Raw genomic sequence first — 23,130 nt, forward strand, 5'->3', positions numbered from 1 at the left:
ACTTTTCCACTTTCTCTGCTGCTGCTACTGTCCCCAATAACCTGCACAATGAGAACTAGAAGAGTTCTCCTGTCACTTGCTGTCACTTCACTTCTCCTGCTGCTGCTACTGTCCCCAATGATCTGCACAATGAGATCTAGAAGAGTTCTCCTGTCGCTTGCTGTCACCATCACCTCCGGGCTACTCATGGTGGGAAACACAGGACCCCCTCTCCGTTCACAGCCGGATTCTCAACACACAAAAAATGCCCAAAAAGTCCGCAGGGTGACAAGATATTCTCCGCTAACGCCGCCAATGTACTAAAGAGAACTGCTGCGATAAAGGTAAAACATTTGCCATGCTAATACAGTATTCCCTGCAGCCACAGAACTAAATTTTCCGTTTAAAAATACAATTACAATAATCGTATTTTTACTTCATTTGACAACAGCAGACTTTTATGGTTATCTATCTCCAAATGTTCTTTTTTGTAATTAAAATACAGTGATCAGCCATAAGGATTTTGAAGCTGTTTCAGTAGTTCCGATATTAAATCCTGCAAAAATGTTACTTTAGAAGCAAGTACATTTAAAGTACACTGTGACAAACAGCGAGCAAGCAGGCTTTTATTGCAGAAGAGACATGCAACAAAATACAATGTTACAATGTTTATTGAAATTGTACTTATTCCAAAGGCAACATCTTCTCATTTACAGCCAATAGGGTGATAGCTCAATGTAAGTTTTGGGAACTTTGGGAAATGTATAAGCAGAGGGTAGAGGGATATATATTCTTAATTTATTTTTTTATAAAAAAAAACAAGCGGAGTGAAATTATTCAGTGAATTGATACATCAGATCGCACAAGTCTGTGAAAAAAAAATCAATGACTGTTGTTTGATATAATGTTACTAATGGGAGACAACACACATTACTAGGAACGGATTTGTTGGGAACCAGTTTATTGTATATTATGCTACAGAAAGGGAAACCTTGTTCTAAAAAAAAAAAAAAAAACCTACATTATTTAAAATCAGGATCCGATTTTTTTTACATACGATTACATACGATTTTGACAGATGCGATTCCATCCGATTTAACGGTCCGTTTTTCGGATGGAAAAATCGTGATGTGAACCTAGCCTTAAAGCGGTAGTTCACCCACAATCCCATGATTTTACCATCGAGACAGGCATTGTAGCGCGAGCTACAGTATGCCTGTCCCGATTTTTTTAACCCCGTACTCACCTCGTAGTCGTCCATCGTAGATTCCGGCTCCCGCGGGGAATGGGCGTGCCTATGGAGAGGGAGGATGATTGACGGCCGGCCCTGGCACGTCACTCTCCCCGAAGACAGCCGGAGTAGGTCTCGGCTCTTCACGGCGCGTGCGCACAGGCTATGCGCACGCGTCGTGAAGACCAAGCCTATTTCGGCTATTTCCGGAGAAGCGTGACGCGCCAGAGCCGGCCGTCAATCATCCTCCGTCTCCAGAGGCACGCCCATTCCCCGGTATCTTCGATGGACGACTACAAGGTGAGTATGGGGGGAAAAAATTCGGGACAGGCATACTGTAGCTCGCGCTACAGTGCCTGATTTAAAGGTAAAAGAAAAAAAAATGTTTTTTTTCCTGTCGATAGGGTGAACCCCCGCTTTAACAAAAAAAAAATATATACCCATTTCAATTATTTATTTTTACCAGTGAAACCAATATAACATCTCAACATTCACAAATATACATTTCTGACATTCAAAAACAAAACAAAAACAAATCAGTGACCAATATAGCCACCTTTCTTTGCAAGGACACTCAAAAGCCTGCCATCCATGGATTTTGTCAGTGTTTTGATCTGTTCACCATCAACATTGCGTGCAGCAGCAACCGCAGCCTCCCAGACACTGTTCAGAGAGGTGTACTGTTTTCCCTCCTTGTAAATCTCACATTTGATGATGGACCACAGGTTCTCAATGGGGTTCAGATCAGGTGAACAAGGCCATGTCATTAGTTTTTCTTCTTTTATACCCTTTCTTGCCAGCCACGCTGTGGAGTACTTGGACGCGTGTGATGGAGCATTGTCCTGCATGAAAATCATGTTTTTCTTGAAGGATGCAGACTTCTTCCTGTACCACTGCTTGAAGAAGGTGTCTTCCAGAAACTGGCAGTAGGACTGGGAGTTGAGCTTGACTCCATCCTCAACCCGAAAAGGCCCCACAAGCTCATCTTTGATGATACCAGCCCAAACCAGTACTCCACCTCCACCTTGCTGGCGTCTGAGTAGGACTGGAGCTCTCTGCCCTTTACCAATCCAGCCACGGGCCCATCCATCTGGCCCATCAAGACTCTCATTTCATCAGTCCATAAAACCTTAGAAAAATCATTCTTGAGATATTTCTTGGCCCAGTCTTGACGTTTCAGCTTGTGTGTCTTGTTCAGTGGTCGTCGTCTTTCAGCCTTTCTTACCTTGGCCATGTCTCTGAGTATTGCACACCTTGTGCTTTTGGGCACTCCAGTGATGTTGCAGCTCTGAAATATGGCCAAACTGGTGGCAAGTGGCATCTTGGCAGCTGCACGCTTGACTTTTCTCAGTTCATGGGCAGTTATTTTGCGCCTTGGTTTTTCCACACGCTTCTTGGGACCCTGTTGACTATTTTGAATGAAACGCTTGATTGTTCGATGATCACGCTTCAGAAGCTTTGCAATTTTAAGAGTGCTGCATCCCTCTGCAAGATATCTCACTATTTTTGACTTTTCTGAGCCTGTCAAGTCCTTCTTTTGACCCATTTTGCCAAAGGAAAGGAAGTTGACTAATAATTATGCACACCTGATATAGGGTGTTGATGTCATTAGACCACACACCTTCTCATTACAGAGATGCACATCACCTAATATGCTTAATTGGTAGTAGGCTTTCGAGCCTATACAGCTTGGAGTACGACAACATGCATAAAGAGGATGATGTGGTCAAAATACTCATTTGCCTAATAATTCTGCACTCCCTGTAGTCGTAGGGGGGAAGCAAGTAAATTTGAACTTATATGGCAAACATGTTTTTTTTTTTTTTAATTCCAATATTCTTTATTAATTTTTTACCGTACAAAAGCATAAAAACATTTTACATAGCATATGTCATTAAACAATACTCCTATATATTACCACCTATATTGCTCCTTATACCTTTAACCCTTCCCCCCCTTCTTATTTGCATCCCATATACACACTTATACTTCTATGGTTCGCTTTACTCTTAACACTTTTTACATGAGTTGCCTATTATCTCTAGGGAGCTCCTATCCCACACTCTATTACCTCTTTATTCCTTGCTTGGCTTACCCCGTTGGCCCACCTTAGTCCCCCTCCCCTCCTTATGGTGGACAGCCCATTCTGCTCAACCAGGGCTCCCATAACGTTTTAAATTTATTAAAGTTTCCTTGTCTAGTTAGGGTTACTTTTTCTTTCCATATTGTGGCATTTATTACATTTTCCCATTCTGCTGATGTAGGCGCGTTCTCTGACTGCCATTTTTGTGCGATCAGTTTTCTGGCTTGGAACAGGCACCTTATAGCTGCTACCCTGCTGCCTCTTTGCTCAAATCTCCCCTCTATGCATCCCAATAGACACACCAATGCCTCCAACTCCAAGTCCATCCCAAAAGTGGTATTTATGATCTCTATTACTTTGCCCCAGTACTTATGTAATTTCGGGCACCTCCACATCATATGTATAAGGTCCCCGTGTTTTGGCATCTGGGGCATTTGTCATCTGTTTTCCTGCCAAACTTATATAACCTCTTTGGCGTGTAGTAGACTCTATAGAACAAAAATAAGTGGGAGACTTTCTGCGACGGGGCCAGTGACACCAAATTCCCGGCTGTGAGAATCTGTTCCCATTGTTCAGTTGTAATTTGGCCTACATCCTCCTCCCACCTCTGTTTATTTTTTTCCAGTCTTTCTCCCCCTAGAAACCCTTCACTAATATTTGCATAGAGGTCTAAAATAATTCCCTTAGAGCTCTCGGATTTAATTAGGCGTTGAAGCTGGGGGATTTTTTGCCCTCTTACCAGGCCCATCTTAAATTGCGCCTGGAGGGCGTGTCTAACCTGCAGGTAGGTATACAACACGGAGTTTGGTAAGGCATATTCTTCCTTTAATACTGAAAAAGGTTTCAATGTCCCATCTGAGAAAAGTTGATCCAATCTGGTTATACCCAGCCTTTCCCATTCTTTCAATTTTACCATCTTTACAATCTCCTGTGGGTTTTTATTGTCCCAGAGTGGGGAGTACTCTGTTAGCCCCTTGTACCCCAACGCTGTCTTGCCTGCCTGCCAAGTTCTTTTAATCAGTCTCAGTGTAGGGTTCATAACTGGGAAGGAGTCAGCCTCTAATGATTCTATTATGGACTTATGAGGGGACCCCATTAGCATTATCTTGCCACTGGCACTCCCTCCTCCTTCTGTATCACACCCCCCCAAATGCTGTAATTGAGCCGCTAAAAAGTAGCTGTGGGGGTGCGGAATCGCCAGACCTCCCTTATTTATTGATGCTTGTAATGTCTGGAGATTGATCCTGGCTGTCCCCTTCTTCCAGACTAGTTCCCTGAAAAGGGTCTCAATTTTTTTAAACCAAGCCTTTTCGATCCACACAGGTGAATTATGGAGTATATACAATAATTGTGGCATCCAAATCATTTTTATAAGATTACTTCTTCCCGCAATCGATAGGGGGAGTCTTCCCCAAATATCTGCTTTCCTTTGGATTTTTTCAAAAGAGGCTCTAAGTTGTTAATAATATACTTTTCTGGGTCCCGTGTTACAACTATGCCTAGATATTCAATTTTTTCTACTATTTTTAATTGGGGAATTTCTCCACCTGTCCTGTTGTTTACTGGGTTTATTGGCAAAAGTGCAGATTTTTCCCAGTTGATCACTAACCCCGATATTAGCCCAAATGCCTCCACTGTTTCTAATGCCGAGTTTAGGGACTTTGTAGAGTCCCCCAGGAAGAGCAGGATATCATCAGCATAAAGTGCGGTTTTTTCCTCTCCTGTGCTTCTCTGGAAGCCCTGTATGTCCCGATTTCTTCTAATCGCGACAGCCAGTGGCTCAATTGCCAGGGAAAAGAGGAGAGGCGACAATGGGCAACCCTGTCTTGTCCCCCTTTCTAGCTTGAAAGATCGCGAGTATTCATTGTTAATTTTTATTTTTGCACTTGGAGCATTATACAACGTTTTTATCCAGCCAATGAAAGTAGGGCCAAATCCAAATTTTTCCAGGACATACCAAAGGTAGTCCCACTCAAGGCTGTCAAACGCCTTGGTAGCATCCAGGGACAGGATGGCTTCATCTCCTGCATTCGCAATTGGCATTTGTAGGTTCAGATATACTCTTCTAATGTTAACACTAGTTGATCTATTTGGTATAAAACCGGATTGGTCTGGGTGGATGAGTTTCTGTATATATTTATTTATCCTGGCTGCCAATACCCTAGCTAGAAGTTTAACATCAGAACACAATAAAGATATTGGTCTGTAAGAGGCTGTATCCAATAGGTCTTTCCCTTCCTTCTGCAGCACTATTATAGTCGCTTCTGACATTGAGGCCGGCAGCCTCCCCCTCTCTAGTGCTCCATTTAACACCTTGAGGAGTTCTGGAAGCAATACCTTACTATACTGTTTATAAATTTCTGCCGGTAAACCGTCCGGTCCAGGGGACTTCTGGTTGGACATTCCTCCCAGGGCCTGTTGTAACTCCTCTAGGGTTATGGGGGTTTCTATGATATTTCTATCTTCTTCTAGTAGCACTGGCGTTTCCAGTTCCCTTAGGAACTCGTTCATTCGTGTTATCTCATCCCTTTTTTCGTTTTGTATAATCCCTGATAGTATGCCTCAAATGTGTCTAATATCACGGACGTTTGCGAGGATATCTCACCCCCCACTGTCCTGATTGCAGGTATATTGGAGGGTGCTGAGTTAGTTCTAGCTAAAAGTGCCAATGTATGGCCTACACTCTCCCCTTCCGCAAATGAGCTCTGGCTCTGGAATAGACGTTTTTTTTCTCCACCCTCCTGTTTATTACCATCTTATACTCCTGCTGTTTCTCAAGCCATCTTTTTTGTTTCAGCAAAGAGGGGTCCTCTACAAACTGTTTTTCTGCTTCCAAGACTTCTTTCCTAATTTTTACTTCCCAGTCCCTAGAGTTTTTCTTTATCTTGGCCACCTGTTGAATCAGTAACCCTCTGAGGAAGGCCTTCATAGTGTCCCAGACCACCTCCACTGGCGCTGTCCCCAAATTAAAGTCCAAAAATTCTCTTAACTTTATAACTACCTCCTCTGGATTTCCCATAAGTTCCAGCCAGAATGGGTTATTTTCCAGTTGTTTACGGGGCGCTTCCTCCCTATAATCAAAGACAACACCAGTGGAGAGTGGTCCGAGACCCCTCTTGGATGGTAAGCTATTTCATCCACTAGCTGTACACTTGCCCCATTTCCCAGAGCCAGAGGTGGCTCTAGGCTTTGCGAGGCCTTGGGCAAAACCTAGACATGAGGCCCCACTCACGCCCATAATGGGAAAAATAATTTAAGCAATAAAAAAAATGTAACTGTATAAATTGCATATATTAAGAGCTTTAAAGTGCTGGTGTCAGTGCTCTGTATCTCGGTGCTGGTGTCCAGAGAACACTGACACCAGCACCGAGATAGAGGGACTGACACCAGCACCGATATAGAGAGCACTGACACCAGCACGCCCGAGATAGAGACAATGACACCAGCATGCCCGAGATAGACACTGACACCAGCACGCCCGAGATAGAGACAATGACACCAGCACGCCCGAGATAGAGACACTGACACCAGCACGCCCGAGATAAAGACAATGACACCAGCACCGAGATGGTGACAATGACGCCAGTACCGAGATAGAGGGACTGACACCAGCACTGAGATAGAGAAACTGACACCAGCACTGAGATAGAGAGTGCTGACACCAGCAGCCAGATAGTGCTCTGTATTTCGGTGCTGGTGTCAGTGTCTCTATCTCGCTGCTGGTGTCAGCACTCTCTATCTCAGTGCTGGTGTCAGTGTTCTATCTTAGTGTTGGTGTCAGTGTCTCTAAATCAGTGCTGGTGTCAGTGAGGGAGGTAGCAGCGGAGTAGCCAATCATCAGGCAGTGCCAGCACAGGATGCGGAACGCCCGGCCCACCACAACTGAGGATCAGCACTGGACTGGGTTGGGACCTCCCGACCCTGCAGTGGTGCCCTGCCTAGGTGGGGGTAAGGGCAGGGTGGAGGGGTCAGGGGCCGTCAAGCACAGGTTGGGACACTGGCACAGGACTCAACTGCCCTGACTGTGGCACTGATGATCAGGAGGAAGGGAGTGGGAGGATGGGACAGAGGTGGATATAAAGACCAATGTCTGAGAGATGCTGGAGGAGCAGGGATGGGGGCTGGCTCTCTCTCTGATGATGGTGGTAGCTAGCTGCAGAAGGGGGTTCTGGTATGATAGCTGTGCCTCTCCCTGCAGCTGGAGCCCCGGATCCCTCCATCCTGACTGGCAGCCCCAGAAAGGGGCGGCCCGGGCACCTATTCTCTCCTACCTCCCATCGGCTTCATACAGCCCTGGTGAGGCTTCCTCCCTTCTGCTTACCAGACGCTGTACGCCTCCTCCGGGTGTGTGGAGATTGCTTGGCGCAGAACTCCAGTGGCCCAGTTGGGGGGTGACGGGGGGCGATCTGTGTCCCCAAAGTATCGGGAAAATATTGTATTAACTTTTTGCTGCTGGAGTCTCCTCCCCTTCTTCTCCCCCGGACAACACAGTGCTGGCCCCCGCCTCCTCCCCAGGACACAGACAGAGCCACGGCTCTGTCTTCTCTCTCCAGTCTCCACTGCCTGGCCATGGAGCTCATAGGCAGCTGAAAAATTAACCCTCTGATCGTCGAAGTGCAGCGCCGCCGCAGCGGCATTGTTTCCAGTAGAGGCAGCTCTTCAATTAGGCGAGGCCCCTGTCAGTGCGGGGCCTTAGGCGACCTCCTAACTTGCCTAATTAGAGAGCCGCCTCTGCCCAGAGCCATGTCTATCCTGGACAAAGTAGAGTATGAGCTCGAGAAACAGGAATATTGTCGTGCCTCTGGATATCTTGTTCTCCACATATCGCACCACCCAACTTCCTCCAGAAATTGGTTAAAGTATCCCTCCCCCCTGCTATCTCCCCACCCCCCCGGTGGGAACCTATCCCTTGTTCTATTCAGTGTAACATTGAAGTCCCCTACCACAATTACGGGAGTATTGTCCTTATTTATTACAAATTCCATTAGTTTATACAGGATCTCCATTTTAAAGGGTGGGGGGATGTAAATGTTAGCCAGCACATATGGCGCATTCTCTATTAGACAATGCAGGAATATATAGCAGCCCGATTCGTCTATCTTAAGCTCCTTACATGTAAAAGACACCCCCTTCTTAACCATTATACTCACCCCCCTTGAGTAAGAGGAGTGAACCGAATGGTACTGGTGCTGATATTTAGTGGGAATGCTTTAATAAGCATTCCCAGTATTGATATTCGTTTTTTATTAGTGGGAATGCTTTAATAAGCATTCCCAGTATTGATATTCGTTTTTTATTATTAGTGGGAATGCTTTAATAAGCATTCCCAGTATTGATATTCGTTTTTTATTAGTGGGAATGCTTTAATAAGCATTCCCAGTATTGATATTCGTTTTTTATTAGTGGGAATGCTTTAATAAGCATTCCCAGTATTGATATTCGTTTTTTAGTGGGAATGCTTTAATAAGCATTCCCAGTATTGATATTCGTTTTTTATTAGTGGGAATGCTTTAATAAGCATTCCCAGTATTGATATTCGTTTTTTATTATTCTTAATTAGTGGGAATGCTTTAATAAGCATTCCCAGTATTGATATTCGTTTTTTATTATTAGTGGGAATGCTTTAATAAGCATTCCCAGTATTGATATTCGTTTTTTATTATTCTTAATTAGTGGGAATGCTTTAATAAGCATTCCCAGTATTGATATTCATTTTTTATTATTCTTCTTCTTAATTAGTGGGAATGCTTTAATAAGCATTCCCAGTATTGATATTCGTTTTTTATTAGTGGGAATGCTTTAATAAGCATTCCCAGTATTGATATTCGTTTTTTATTATTATTTTTATTATTCCGTACGTTTTTTGGCTCTGCGTAACTTCTGCATACTTTCAGCTATTGAGACCATTCAACTATTGAAATGTGCGTCTCGTTAAGCTAACGATGGGACTTCAAGTTTTTTGTACTATTTATACTTTTTAAAATATTAAGCTTTTAGACACTTTTTTTTAACATTGAAGTCAATGAGAACATGCTTTTTACCGCTACAAATCACACGTCCTGCAAAAAGTTTCAGCTCCTTCATACTTTCACTTACAGACACAAAACAAACTTTAAAGCGGTCACAAAATATTCAGCTATCCGGCTATGACTTTTCAGATTGATATCTTTTACGGTTTTTGTGAAAACGCAATTTACGTTTAGCGATTTTTTCAGAAAATGTAATCGGTTATAATGTAATCCTATGGAAGTGATTTAGAGTGTGTCATGTGACCTTTACAGCACAGATCATTGAAAAAAAAATTATCTTTAAAAAAAGGGGAAACAAATTGCTCTCACGCCCACAAAATCTACTTGTCATACACAATTTATATATCAAAACGTAGGTATTTTTGTCTGGTTTCAGGCAATGTGATCAGTTTTGTGATAGGCATTTGACTTTTAGTTCCAGGAGCTTCTAAAGGACAAGAGCGACAAAACCACTCTCATTGACTCTCATGTTAAAATTTTTAAAAATGTTCCTGCAAAACACACAAAGACGCTCTTTTCTAAATCGCTGGCATGGCCACAATTTTAAGTTTATCAACATAAATTTATTATTATTCATTATTATTTATTACGTTTTGTTTGAAGGCTTCGATAACTGATTTTGTGTGTGGATGAAAGCGTTTCAAATGGTATTTTGATTCCCTAAATAGCTTTCCTTACCTCAGTGCAGTCCTCCTCCCCCACCTCATGTGGAGAAAGCCTCTTGAGGTGGGAGGGGCGACCAGGCAAGTCAGGACACTCTCTATATTGCAGATAGAGAAAGGAGCTGTGTGATATTAGGCTTTATAAGTACTGAAGGAACACTGCTTGTATGTCCTAAAGATACTGTAGTGGTTATGGTGAATGGCTTTTGCGCGGGCTCAGCAATTCAGCATTCCCACTCGCATTTTCCTCAGGAAATGCATTGTCTAGTTAGTGGGAATGCTTAATAAGCATTCCCAGTATTGATATTCGTTTTTTATTATTAGTGGGAATGCTTAATAAGCATTCCCAGTATTGATATTCGTTTTTTATTATTAGTGGGAATGCTTTAATAAGCATTCCCAGTATTGATATTCGTTTTTTATTATTAGTGGGAATGCTTTAATAAGCATTCCCAGTATTGATATTCGTTTTTTATTATTCTTCTTCTTAATTTTAATTAGTGGGAATGCTTAATAAGCATTCCCAGTATTGATATTCGTTTTTAGTGGGAATGCTTAATAAGCATTCCCAGTATTGATATTCGTTTTTTATTAGTGGGAATGCTTTAATAAGCATTCCCAGTATTGATATTCGTTTTTTATTATTAGTGGGAATGCTTTAATAAGCATTCCCAGTATTGATATTCATTTTTTATTATTAGTGGGAATGCTTTAATAAGCATTCCCAGTATTGATATTCGTTTTTTATTCTTCTTAATTTTAATTTTAATTTTAATTTTATTCCGTACGTTTTTTGGCTCTGCGTAACTTCTGCATACTTTCAACTATTGAGACCATTCAACTATTAAAATGTTCATCTCGTTTAGCTAACGATGGGACTTCTTCAAGTTTTTTTGTACTATTTATACTTTTTAAAATATTAAGCTTTTAGACACTTTTTTTTAACATTGAAGTCAATGAGAACATCCTTTTTCCTGCTTCAAAACACACGTTCTGCCAAAAGTTTCAGCTACTTCATACTTTCACTTACAGACACCAAACAAACTTTAAAGCAGTCAAAATATTCAGCTATCCAAACATGACTTTTCAGATTGATATCTTTTACGGTTTTTGTGAAAACGCAATTTACGTTTAGTGATATTTTCAGAAAATGTAATCGGTTATAATGTAACCCTATGGAAGGGATTTAGAGTGTGTCATGTGACCTTTACAGTGGAGATCTTTGAAAAAAAAATTATCTTTAAAAAAAGGGGAAACAAATTGCTCTCACGCCCACAAGATCTACTTGTCATACACAATTTATATATCAAAACGTAGGTATGCTTGTCTGGTTTCAGGCAATGTGATCAGTTTTGTGATACGTATTTTAGTTTTAGTTCCAGGAGCTTCTAAAGGACAAGAGCGACAAAACCACTCTCATTGACCGTCATGTTAAAAATTTTAAAAATGTTCCTGCAAAACACACAAAGACGCTCTTTTCTAAATCGCTGGCATGGCCACAATTTTAAGTTTATCAACATAAATTTCATATCGATGCGTTCACAAGGGCCGTGTCTTTCAAACGGTGAAGTCGCTGTATCGATCGCATGTACGGTTGTGGATTTATTACGTTTTGTTTGAAGGCTTCGATAACTGATTTTGTGTGTGGATGAAAGCGTTTCTAATGGTATTTTGATTCCCTAAATAGCTTTCCTTACCTCAGTGCAGTCCTCCTCCCCCACCTCATGTGGAGAAAGCCTCTTGAGGGAGGAGGGGCGACCAGGCAAGTCAGGACACTCTCTATATTGCAGATAGAGAAAGGAGCTGTGTGATATTAGGCTTTATAAGTACTGAAGGAACACTGCTTGTATGTCCTAATGATAGTGTAGTGGTTATGGTGAATGGCTTTGGTGCGGGCTCAGCAATTCAGCTATTCAGCATTCCCACTCGCATTTTCCTCAGGAAATGCATTGTCTAGTTTTAATTTTATTATTCCGTACGTTTTTTGGCTCTGCGTAACTTCTGCATACTTTCGGGGGGGCGTGGCTTGGCAGCGGATGTAGTCAGTCGCACGTCTGGTGAGCTCCGCCGAATCTCCGTCTAATCATCCTGCTGACAGCTTGAACTTACCTGATAACAGTCCTGCACCTTCACCGACGTGCTCCGACCCTCTGCCCGAGTGTGGTGTGACTCTTCCCCGACCGCAAGAATGGCTAAACGCGGGGCTCCGGCCCGTTCTGCTCTGGACCACGTGATACAAGATGGCGGCGGGGCCTCCAAGACAGCGAAGGAGAAGTACAAAGAGGCAGCGCAGAAGCTTTTCACCCCGCATGGATCGCGGGATCAGCGTGCAATGCATGGGGACAGCTCGGGGGATCGCAGTGACTCCCAATCGGATGCGGATGACACGATGCCGCTGGAAGATCCGTCGGCTCCGGTACTGCCGTGGGATGCGGTAGGTGATACCCCTGGGCCCCATATACAACAGATGGCTGTTTCTCCCAGCGCGGCTAGTCCTGAGCCGACGCTGAGGGATATTCTCTCGGCGGTCACTTCCTGTAACCTGTCAGTTAATGCATTGGCAACAGAAATCAAGGGGATGAAAGCTGAAATGTCGTACGTGCGACAGGATATGCAGAAATTGAGGGACCGCACTGCTAATGTTGAGGGCCGCATGAGCACATTGGAGGATGAATGGGCCCCCATGCAAAGAGAATCACGCGCACAGCAGCTGCTAGTTGATCGGCACGCTATTAGAATCGATGATTTGGAAAATAGGCTTCGCCGCAATAATGTAAGGGCCATTGGGATCCCGGAGAAAATGGAGGGGAAGAACCCGGTTCAGTTTATTGAGAAGTGGTTGCTGGAAAAGTTTGGGACTGACTCCTTTTCCTCTATGTTTGCTGTGGAGAGAGCACACAGGATCCCGTCCAGGCCACTACCACCGGGTAATCCTCCTAGAGCTTTTCTGTTCAAGTTGCTGAATTTCAAGGATAGAGATGTCATCCTGTCCAAAGCTCGCTCCTTGGGGGATGCCCTAACAATGGACAACTCTAAAATATCCCTGTTTCCAGATTTCTCGGCGGAGGTGCAGAAGCAGAGAGCCCAGTTTAATGACGTTAAGAGGAGGCTTCGTTCGTTGGAATTACAATATGCCATGCTGTACCCAGCCCGCCTACGGGTGGTAGCCAAGGGTGAGGTTCATTTTTTTGAGAAGCCTACACTTGCCATGCAATGGTTGGATAGGGAGGAACGATCCTTGAGAGAGGAATTGGGAAGGAGCAGGAGAAACACCTGAAAAGAACAATTTCACTCTTTGATCTACTCAAGTTGGATTGTTTCGCCCCATTCTGCAGGTCATAGGCTGTTCAGGATTCGTTCCCCTGCAAAGGCGGAAAACTATCTCACAGGGTGTGTTAACGTCACCTATGTTGTTGGTTGCGGGATGTGACCTGCTGCCTTTTGGCTCATCGAAGCCGGCTACTGAACTTAGCCCCCCAGTTATGAGTCCTTCGTGGATGCTCCAGTTTTTTTTTCTTTTGTTTTTGGTTGTTTTCTCGTTTTGTATTGTCGTATGCTCAGTCGAACCAGAATCTCTCTATTTGCTTAACCATTCTCTTTTACAGGTCTTGCCTGCCCATCCGGGGACTGCTTGCTGCTTATTGATCCGTACAGGGTTCCTTCAGTCGCTACATTATTATTTTGATGCTTCATTTCTTAGCTACTCCCGTTTAACCACTCTACATTTGTATTTTAATGCATTATGGCTAAGCAATGTGTCTTAACAAGCTGGAATGTACGGGGTCTAGGAGATAGGGTTAAACGTTTGGCGGTGCTCCATATGATCAAGCACTTGGGGACATCTGTGGTATGTCTGCAGGAGACTCATATGTTACCTAATCAGGAGTCACCGTTTTCTCTCAGGATGTTTGTCGAACAGTTTCACTCTACCTTCTCATCCTATGCCAGGGGGGTCAGTGTGTTGATATGTAAGAATGTTGCTTTTAAGTGTTTAGATTCATTGATTGACCCGTATGGTAGATTTATTATCTTGTTATGTACCCTGGACACTCTATATTGTATTATTGCTAATATTTATATTCCACCCCCATTCTCGGTGGAGGTTCTTAAGATTCTAGCTTCTTTTTTGTCACGCCACCCTGGAACGCCTGCTATTGTTGTTGGGGATTTTAATAATTATTTAGATGCAGACCTGGATAAATTTTCCACCAGAGCTTCAACGGCCTCTTTGAGGGGCGGCCCAACAGCCTTTGCCAGGCTCTTGGCGGAGTTGGGGCTGCGGGATGTTTGGAGGATGAGCCATCCGCAGGCCAGGTGCTTTTCCTGTCATTCAGCCTCGTATGGGGGTCTTTCTAGGATAGATATGTGCCTGGGCAATGATGAGATGCTCCCGCTGGTTCTCTCCTCGAGTTATGAGGCTAGAACTGTCTCCGATCATTCCCCTATGTGTGCCAAGATTACTACCTCCAGGATATCCAAGCGGGTTTGCTGGAAGCTTAACCCGTTTTGGTTGTCGCTCTTCCCCAGCCCTGATCCCGTCAGTGATAACTTACTCTCCTTTATTCGTATCAACAAACATTCCACTAGTCTTAATATCTTCTGGGATGCTTTGAAGGCATATCTGAGAGGCCAATTTATTAAGTCCATAAATTCCATTAAGACCGGGACGAGGGCTTGGGAGAAATCGGTGTTGCAGGAAGTTGAAAGGGCGGAGGCTGCTTTTATAGATGCCCCCTCTGATCGCACGGAAAGAACCTGGTGTGAAGCTCAGCATGTGGCTAAACATTTGGTTCTGACTAGGGCAGAAAACAAGAGATTTTTTCTCCAACAAAAATATTATGAGGAGGGGGAGGGTACAGGTCATATGCTTGCACTGATGGTAAGGTCACAAAGGGGTTCCTCGTATATTGAAACAATCTCTAGCCCGTCGGGGGTCTTGCTTTCCTCCCATGCAGAGATTATGGAAACTTTTAAAAAATTTTATGCTGACGTATACTCATCCAAGGTTTCACCGACCAGAGTAGAAATTATCTCCTTTCTAGATCAGTGTAGAGTTCCACGACTTTCGGCCTCGGATGTGAAGCAATTAGATGCTCCGCTCACGGTGGACGAAATGCTGGAAGCTTTGGCGTTGTCTTCGTCGGGAAAGTCTCCGGGCTCGGACGGCTTGCCGGCGGAGGTCTATAAGAGGTACTCTGACGTTTTATTACCAAATTTAAGGGAAGTGTTTCAGGAAGCATTTGAGAGGGGTAGCTTGCCACCGTCCATGAACGAAGCAATCATTGTTTTGTTATTAAAACCTGGTAAAGAGGCTCATTCCCCGGACTCGTATAGGCCTATTTCTTTGTTAACGACTGATGTCAAGTTATTGGCAAGAGTTCTGGCTACTAGATTATCCAAGGTAATACATAAATTGGTACACAAAGACCAGTCAGGGTTCATCCCTTCCCGATCCACAGCTCTTAATATTAGGCGTCTCTTCCTTAACCTTCAGGTACCTGTCGATAATCCGGGCCGGAGAGCGATTTTATCCTTAGACGCTGCCAAGGCCTTCGACAGTGTCGAATGGCCTTACCTGTGGGAGGTGTTGAAGAGATTTGGACTGGGCGACAATTTTATTCAATGGATTCGGTTGCTTTATGCGGCTCCTACAGCTAGAATCCGTGTTAACGGGGACCTCTCGGACTCTTTCCCTCTTTTCAGGGGCACAAGACAGGGGTGTCCTTTGTCACCCCTGTTATTTGCATTGGCCCTCGAGCCCCTGGCGGCCACTATACGTGAGCTGACATCCATAGTGGGATTTCATAGAGGTTTGAGTGTTGAGAAGATCTCCCTTTATGCGGACGATACTTTGCTGTATCTGGGGGACGTGGATGGGTCCCTTTCGGAGGCTATGAGGGTAATTCGATACTTTGGCTCCTTGTCGGGATTCTCCATCAACTGGAGCAAATCGGTTATTTTGCCTTTGGATGACCCGACGATTTCATTGCCGGTTGCTGCGGAGTCCCTTAAAGTAGTCTCGTCGTTCAGGTATTTGGGGGATCAGGTTTCGGCTAATCCAATGTCTTATCTGGTAGATAACCTCCTGCCCCTTTTTAAGCGGCTTCAAATGACATGTAATACTTGGTGCAAACTCCCATTATCGGTTATAGGTAGAATTAATCTTCTTAAAATGGTTTGGTGCCCTCAATTGCTATATATTATGCATAACTCACCTCAGTGGATACCCCGTAGATGGTTTACCCGCATTGACACTTTGTTTAGGTCCTTGATCTGGAAGAAGGGTCCCGCTAGGATTAGCCTTTCTACCTTGCAGTTTGCTAAGGATCAGGGGGGAGCGGCTGCTCCAGCCCCAAAACTTTACTTTTATGCGTCTCAGCTGCAGCATCTTAGTGGGATGGGAATTTTGAATGACTCCGACTCCATAGAGACCCTTTTGCAGACAGGAACTAGCGGTGTTTCGGTTTTGGCGAGTTTGGAGGCGGGATTGCCTTACCTGCCACAAACGGCGCCTACTGTTGTGCTTATGAGGAGGCTTTGGTCTGCGGTTAAATCCACCCTGCGAATCTCAGGATTTCTTCCAGATACTCCATTATGGGATAACCCTAATCTTGGGGAACTTTGTGGACTGGACGGTTTCCAGACATGGAGGTCGGCGGGTATCACTAAAGTTGCTCAATTATATAGGGGCACCGTGTTGAAGTAATTTCTCGAATTACAGACTGAATTTGACCTTCCCAGACAGCAGTTTTATAGGTTCCTTCAGCTCCGACACGCTCTTCAGGCTCAGAGTAGAACCTCTACTCTAGTACTCACTAATCACTCTTTGATAGATAATGTATTCTTTGGGCGGGAGAAGAAGGGTTTGATTTCCTATGTTTACTCTAGCTTGCTAGCATCGATACAAGACCCCATGAGGTTTCCAAGTAGAAGGGGATGGACAGAGGATTTGGGGGACATTAGTGGTGAAACTTGGGAATAATGTTTGCAGGCCGGTCCGCTTACCTCTGTGTCTCAGTCCCATAGACTATCTCACTTGTTCTTGCTGCACAGGGTCTATCGTACACCCATTCAACTACATCGTTGGGGCAGGAGGGACTCGTCCGAGTGCCCCAAGCATTGTGGGGCGGAGGGGTCTCTCATTCACCTGATGTGGCGCTGTCCCAGGTTGCACCGGTACTGGGGTGATGTCACGGAGACTATTTCCTCAGTTTTTCAGGTCAGGGTCCCTTTGGACCCCGTGATATGTATTCTGGGAGCAATAGATGAAGAAATGTATCCTTCTCCTATTAACATTGCTGTAATTAGACTACTGTATCTGGCCCGGAAGTTGGTGGCCAGGCTCTGGTTGTCCCCTCGTGTCCCCACTAGGAAATTATGGATAGACCAAGTCAATTATATACTCATAAGGGAACATTTAACATATCAACATAGAAATGCGAGCAACAAATTTAATAACATATGGGGGGCCTGGTTGGAGACTCCGGAGCTTGCTCCCCCGAGACTAGTTCTGACTCGTCTGCTGCAAGTCTAGGAGAGCCACATATTGGTGGGGAAATTGGTCCACATCCCAGCTATTTAATGTGCAAGCTAGATGGTGGAGGTGGGAGTGATCGGTCTCTGGAGGGGGTAGGTTCGACTGGGTATATAATTTCTGGTTGATGTAGTTATCTAAGTGGCCCGTTGGCCCTTTGGTTCTTTTTTGTTGTACTGGTCTGGCGAGATATCTTTGTCCGTTTCAGTGCATAGGGGAAATTTTGTTATGATTACTCCATTCTTTGGTATGATGTGTCATCATATTGTTTTTTGGTGCCAATAAGTTATTTTATATGCAAGTCGTATCTATGTCTTATATGTATATACAGCAATGCCTTTTCGTTGTATGTATGTCTTGTGCACTGTATTCTGTATATGGTTGTAATTGGCCCAATAAAATATTTTTCTGATTTAAAAAAAAACTTCTGCATACTTTCAGCTATTGAGACCATTCAACTATTAAAATGTTCGTCTCATTCAGCTAATGATGGGACTTCTTCAAGTTTTTTTGTACTATTTATACTTTTTAAAATATTAAGCTTTTAGACACTTTTTTTAACATTGAAGTCAATGAGAACATCCTTTTTCCTGCTTCAAAACACACGTTCTGCCAAAAGTTTCAGCTCCTTCATACTTTCACTTACAGACGCCAAACAAACTTTAAAGCGGTCACAAAATATTCAGGTATCCGGCTATGACTTTTCAGATTGATATCTTTTACGGTTTTTGTGAAAACGCAATTTACGTTTAGCGATTTTTTGAGAAAATGTAATCGGTTATAATGTAATCCTATGGAAGGGATTTAGAGTGTGTCATGTGACCTTTAGAGTGGAGATGATTAAAAAAAAAGTTATCTTTAAAAAAGGGGGAACAAATTGCTCTCACGCCCACAAGATCTACTTGTCATACACAATTTATATATCAAAACGTAGGTATGTTTGTCTGGTTTCAGGCAATGTTATCAGTTTTGTGATACGTATTTTATTTTTAGTTCCAGGAGCTTCTAAAGGACAAGAGGGACAAATAAACTCTCATTGACACTCATGTTAAAAAGACTTTAAAATGTTTCTGCAAAACACACAAAGACGCTCTTTTCTAAATCGCTGACATGCCCACATTTTTAAGTTTATCAACATAAATTTTATACCGATTTGTTCACAAAAGCCTTGTGTTTCAAACGGTGAAGTCGCTGTATCGATCGCATGTACGGTTGTGGATTTATTAAGTTTTGTTTGAAGGCTTCGATAACTGATTTTGTGTGTGGATGAAAGCGTTTCTAATGGTATTTTGATTCCCTAAATAGCTTTCCTTACCTCAGTGCAGTCCTCCTCCCCCACCTCATGTGGAGAAAGCCTCTTGAGGGGGGAGGGGCGACCAGGCAAGTCAGGACACTCTCTATATTGCAGATAGAGAAAGTAGCTGTGTGATATTAGGCTTTATAAGTACTGAAGGAACACTGCTTGTATGTCCTAAAGATACTGTAGTGGTTATGGTGAATGGCTTTTGTGCGGGCTCAGCAATTCAGCTATTCAGCATTCCCACTTGCATTTTCCTCAGGAAATGCATTGTCTAGTTCTTAATTTTAATTTTATTCCGTACGTTTTTTGGCTCTGCGTAACTTCTGCATACTTTCAGCTATTGAGACCATTCAACTTTTAAAATGTTCATCTCGTCCAGCTAACGATGGGACTTCTTCAAGTTTTTTTGTACTATTTATACTTTTTAAAATATTAAGCTTTTAGACACTTTTTTTAACATTGAAGTCAATGAGAACATCCTTTTTCCCCGCTTCAAATCACACGCGCTGCCAAATGCTTCTTCTCCTTCATACTTTCACTTACCGACACCAAACAAACTTTAAAGCGGTCACAAAATATTCAGCTATCCGAAAATGACTTTTTAGATTGATATCTTTTACGGTTTTTGTGAAAACGCAATTTACGGTTTTTGATTTTTTCAGAAAATTTTATCGGTTATAATGTGTTTCTATGGAGCACCTTTAGAGTGTGTCATGTGACGATTACAGCACAGATCATCCACAAAAAAAAATTATCTTTAAAAAAGGGGGAACAAATTGCTCTTACGCCCACAAGATCTACTTGTCATACACAATTTATATATCAAAACGTAGGTATTGTTGTCTGGTTTCAGGCAATGAGATCAGTTTTGCGATAGGCATTTGACTTTTAGTTCCAGGAGCTTCTAAAGGACAAGCGCCTCAATCTCCCTCCCATTGACCGTCATGTTAAAAAGTCTAAAAAATGTTCCTGCAAAACACACAAAGACGCTCTTTTCTAAATCGCTGACATGGCCACATTTTTAAGTTTATCAACATAAATTTCATATCGATGCGTTCACAAAAGCCTTGTGTTTCAAACGGTGTAGTCATTGTATCGATCGCATGTACGGTTGTGGATTTATTAAGGTTTGTTTGAAGGCGTAATTCATGTATTTGGTCTGTGAATAAAAGGCGTTTGTAATGGTATTTCTTTCCATAAATAGCTTTCCTTACCTCAGTGCAATATTCCTCCTCACTGACCTGGGGGGGGGGAAACCTCTTGAGGGGGGAGGGGCGACCAGGAAGTCAGCATACTCTCTACTTTGCAGATAGAGAAAGGAGCTGTGTGTCCTAAAGATAGTGTAGTGGTTATGGTGAATGGCTTTGGCGCGGGCTCAGCAATTCAGCATTCCCACGCATCGCATTTTCCTCAGGGAATGCATTGTCTAGTTCTTCTTAATTAGTGGGAATGCTTTAATAAGCATTCCCAGTATTGATATTCGTTTTTTATTATTCTTAATTTTAATTTTATTCCGTACGTTTTTTGGCTCTGCGTAACTTCTGCATACTTTCAGCTATTGAGACCATTCAACTTTTAAAATGTTCATCTCGTTCAGCTAACGATGGGACTTCTTCAAGTTTTTTTGTACTATTTATACTTTTTAAAATATTAAGCTTTTAGACACTTTTTTTTTAACATTGAAGTCAATGAGAACATCCTTTTTCCTGCTTCAAAACACACGTTCTGCCAAAAGTTTCAGCTCCTTCATACTTTCACTTACAGACACCAAACAAACTTTAAAGCGGTCACAAAATATTCAGCTATCCAAACATTACTTTTCAGATTGATATCTTTAACGTTTTTTGTGAAAACGCAATTTACGTTTAGTGATATTTTCAGAAAATTTAATCGGTTATAATGTAACCCTATGGAAGGGATTTAGAGTGTGTCATGTGACCTTTAGAGTGGAGATCTTTGAAAAAAAAATTATCTTTAAAAAAAGGGGAAACAAATTGCTCTCACGCCCACAAGATGTACTTGTCATACACAATTTATATATCAAAACGTAGGTATGCTTGTCTGGTTTCAGGCAATGTGATCAGTTTTGTGATACGTGTTTTAGTTTTAGTTCCTGGAGCTTCTAAAGGACAACAGCCTGAAATCTTCTCTCATAGACTCTCATGTTAAATTATCTAAAAAATGTTTCTGCAAAACACACAAACACGCTCTTTTCTAAATCGCTGACATGGCCACATTTTTAAGTTTATCAACATAAATTTCATATCGCTGCGTTCACAAGGGCCGTGTCTTTCAAACGGTGTAGTCGCTGTATCGATCGCATGTACGGTTGTGGATTTATTAAGCTTTGTTTGAAGGCTTCGATAACTGATTTTGTGTGTGGATGAAAGCGTTTCTAATGGTATTTTGATTCCCTAAATAGCTTTCCTTACCTCAGTGCAGTCCTCCTCCCCCACCTCATGTGGAGAAAGCCTCTTGAGGGGGGAGGGGCGACCAGGCAAGTCAGGACACTCTCTATATTGCAGATAGAGAAAGGAGCTGTGTGATATTAGGCTTTATAAGTACTGAAGGAACACTGCTTGTATGTCCTAAAGATACTGTAGTGGTTATGGTGAATGGCTTTGGCGCAGGCTCAGCAAATCAGCTATTCAGCATTCCCACTCGCATTTTCCTCAGGAAATGCATTTTCTAGTTTTAATTTTATTCCGTACGTTTTTTGGCTCTGCGTAACTTCTGCATACTTTCAGCTATTGAGACCATTCAACTTTTAAAATGTTCGTCTCATTCAGCTAACGATGGGACTTCTTCATGTTTTTTTGTACTATTTATACTTTTTAAAATATTAAGCTTTTAGACACTTTTTTTTAACATTGAAGTCAATGAGAACATCCTTTTTCCTGCTTCAAAACACACGTTCTGCCAAAAGTTTCAGCTCCTTCATACTTTCACTTACAGACACCAAACAAACTTTAAAGCGGTCACAAAATATTCAGCTATCCAAACATGACTTTTCAGATTGATATCTTTTACGGTTTTTGTGAAAACGCAATTTACGTTTAGCAGTTTTTTCAGAAAATGTAATCGGTTATAATGTAACCCTATGGAAGGGATTTAGAGTGTGTCATGTGACCTTTACAGTGGAGATCTTTGAAAAAAAAATTATCTTTAAAAAAAGGGGGAACAAATTGCTCTCACGCCCACAAGATCTACTTGTCATACACAATTTATATATCAAAACGTAGGTATGCTTGTCTGGTTTCAGGCAATGTGATCAGTTTTGTGATACGTATTTTAGTTTTAGTTCCAGGAGCTTCTAAAGGACAAGAGCGACAAAACCACTCTCATTGACCGTCATGTTAAAAATTTTAAAAATGTTCCTGCAAAACACACAAAGACGCTCTTTTCTAAATCGCTGGCATGGCCACAATTTTAAGTTTATCAACATAAATTTCATATCGATGCGTTCACAAAAGCCTTGTGTTTCAAACAGTGAAGTCGCTGTATCGATCGCATGTACGGTTGTGGATTTATTAAGTTTTGTTTGAAGGCTTCGATAACTAATTTTGTGTATGGATGAAAGCGTTTCTAATGGTATTTTGATTCCCTAAATAGCTTTCCTTACCTCAGTGCAGTCCTCCTCCCCCACCTCATGTGGAGAAAGCCTCTTGAGGGGGGAGGGGCGACCAGGCAAGTCAGGACACTCTCTATATTGCAGATAGAGAAAGGAGCTGTGTGATATTAGGCTTTATAAGTACTGAAGGAACACTGCTTGTATGTCCTAATGATAGTGTAGAGGTTATGGTGAATGGCTTTTGTGCGGGCTCAGCAATTCAGCTATTCAGCATTCCCACTCGCATTTTCCTCAGGAAATGCATTGTCTAGTTATTATTTTTCTCCTTTATTATTCTGTACGTTTTTTGGCTCTGCGTAACTTCTGCATACTTTCAGCTATTGAGACCATTCAACTTTTAAAATGTTCATCTCGTTCAGTTAACGATGGGACTTCTTCAAGTTTTTTTGTACTATTTATACTTTTTAAAATATTAAGCTTTTAGACACTTTTTTTTAACATTGAAGTCAATGAGAACATCCTTTTTCCCGCTCCAAATCACATGTCCTGCCAAAAGTTTCAGCTCCTTCATACTTTCACTTACAGACACCAAACAAACTTTAAAGCGGTCACAAAATATTCAGCTATCCGGCTATGACTTTTCAGATTGATATCTTTTACGTTTTTTGTGAAAACGCAATTTACGTTTAGTGATATTTTCAGAAAATGTTATCGGTTATAATGTAATCCTATGGAACAGGT

Source organism: Rana temporaria, chromosome 10, assembly GCF_905171775.1.
Source record: "Rana temporaria chromosome 10, aRanTem1.1, whole genome shotgun sequence".
In the NCBI taxonomy this organism is placed as follows: domain Eukaryota; kingdom Metazoa; phylum Chordata; class Amphibia; order Anura; family Ranidae; genus Rana; species Rana temporaria.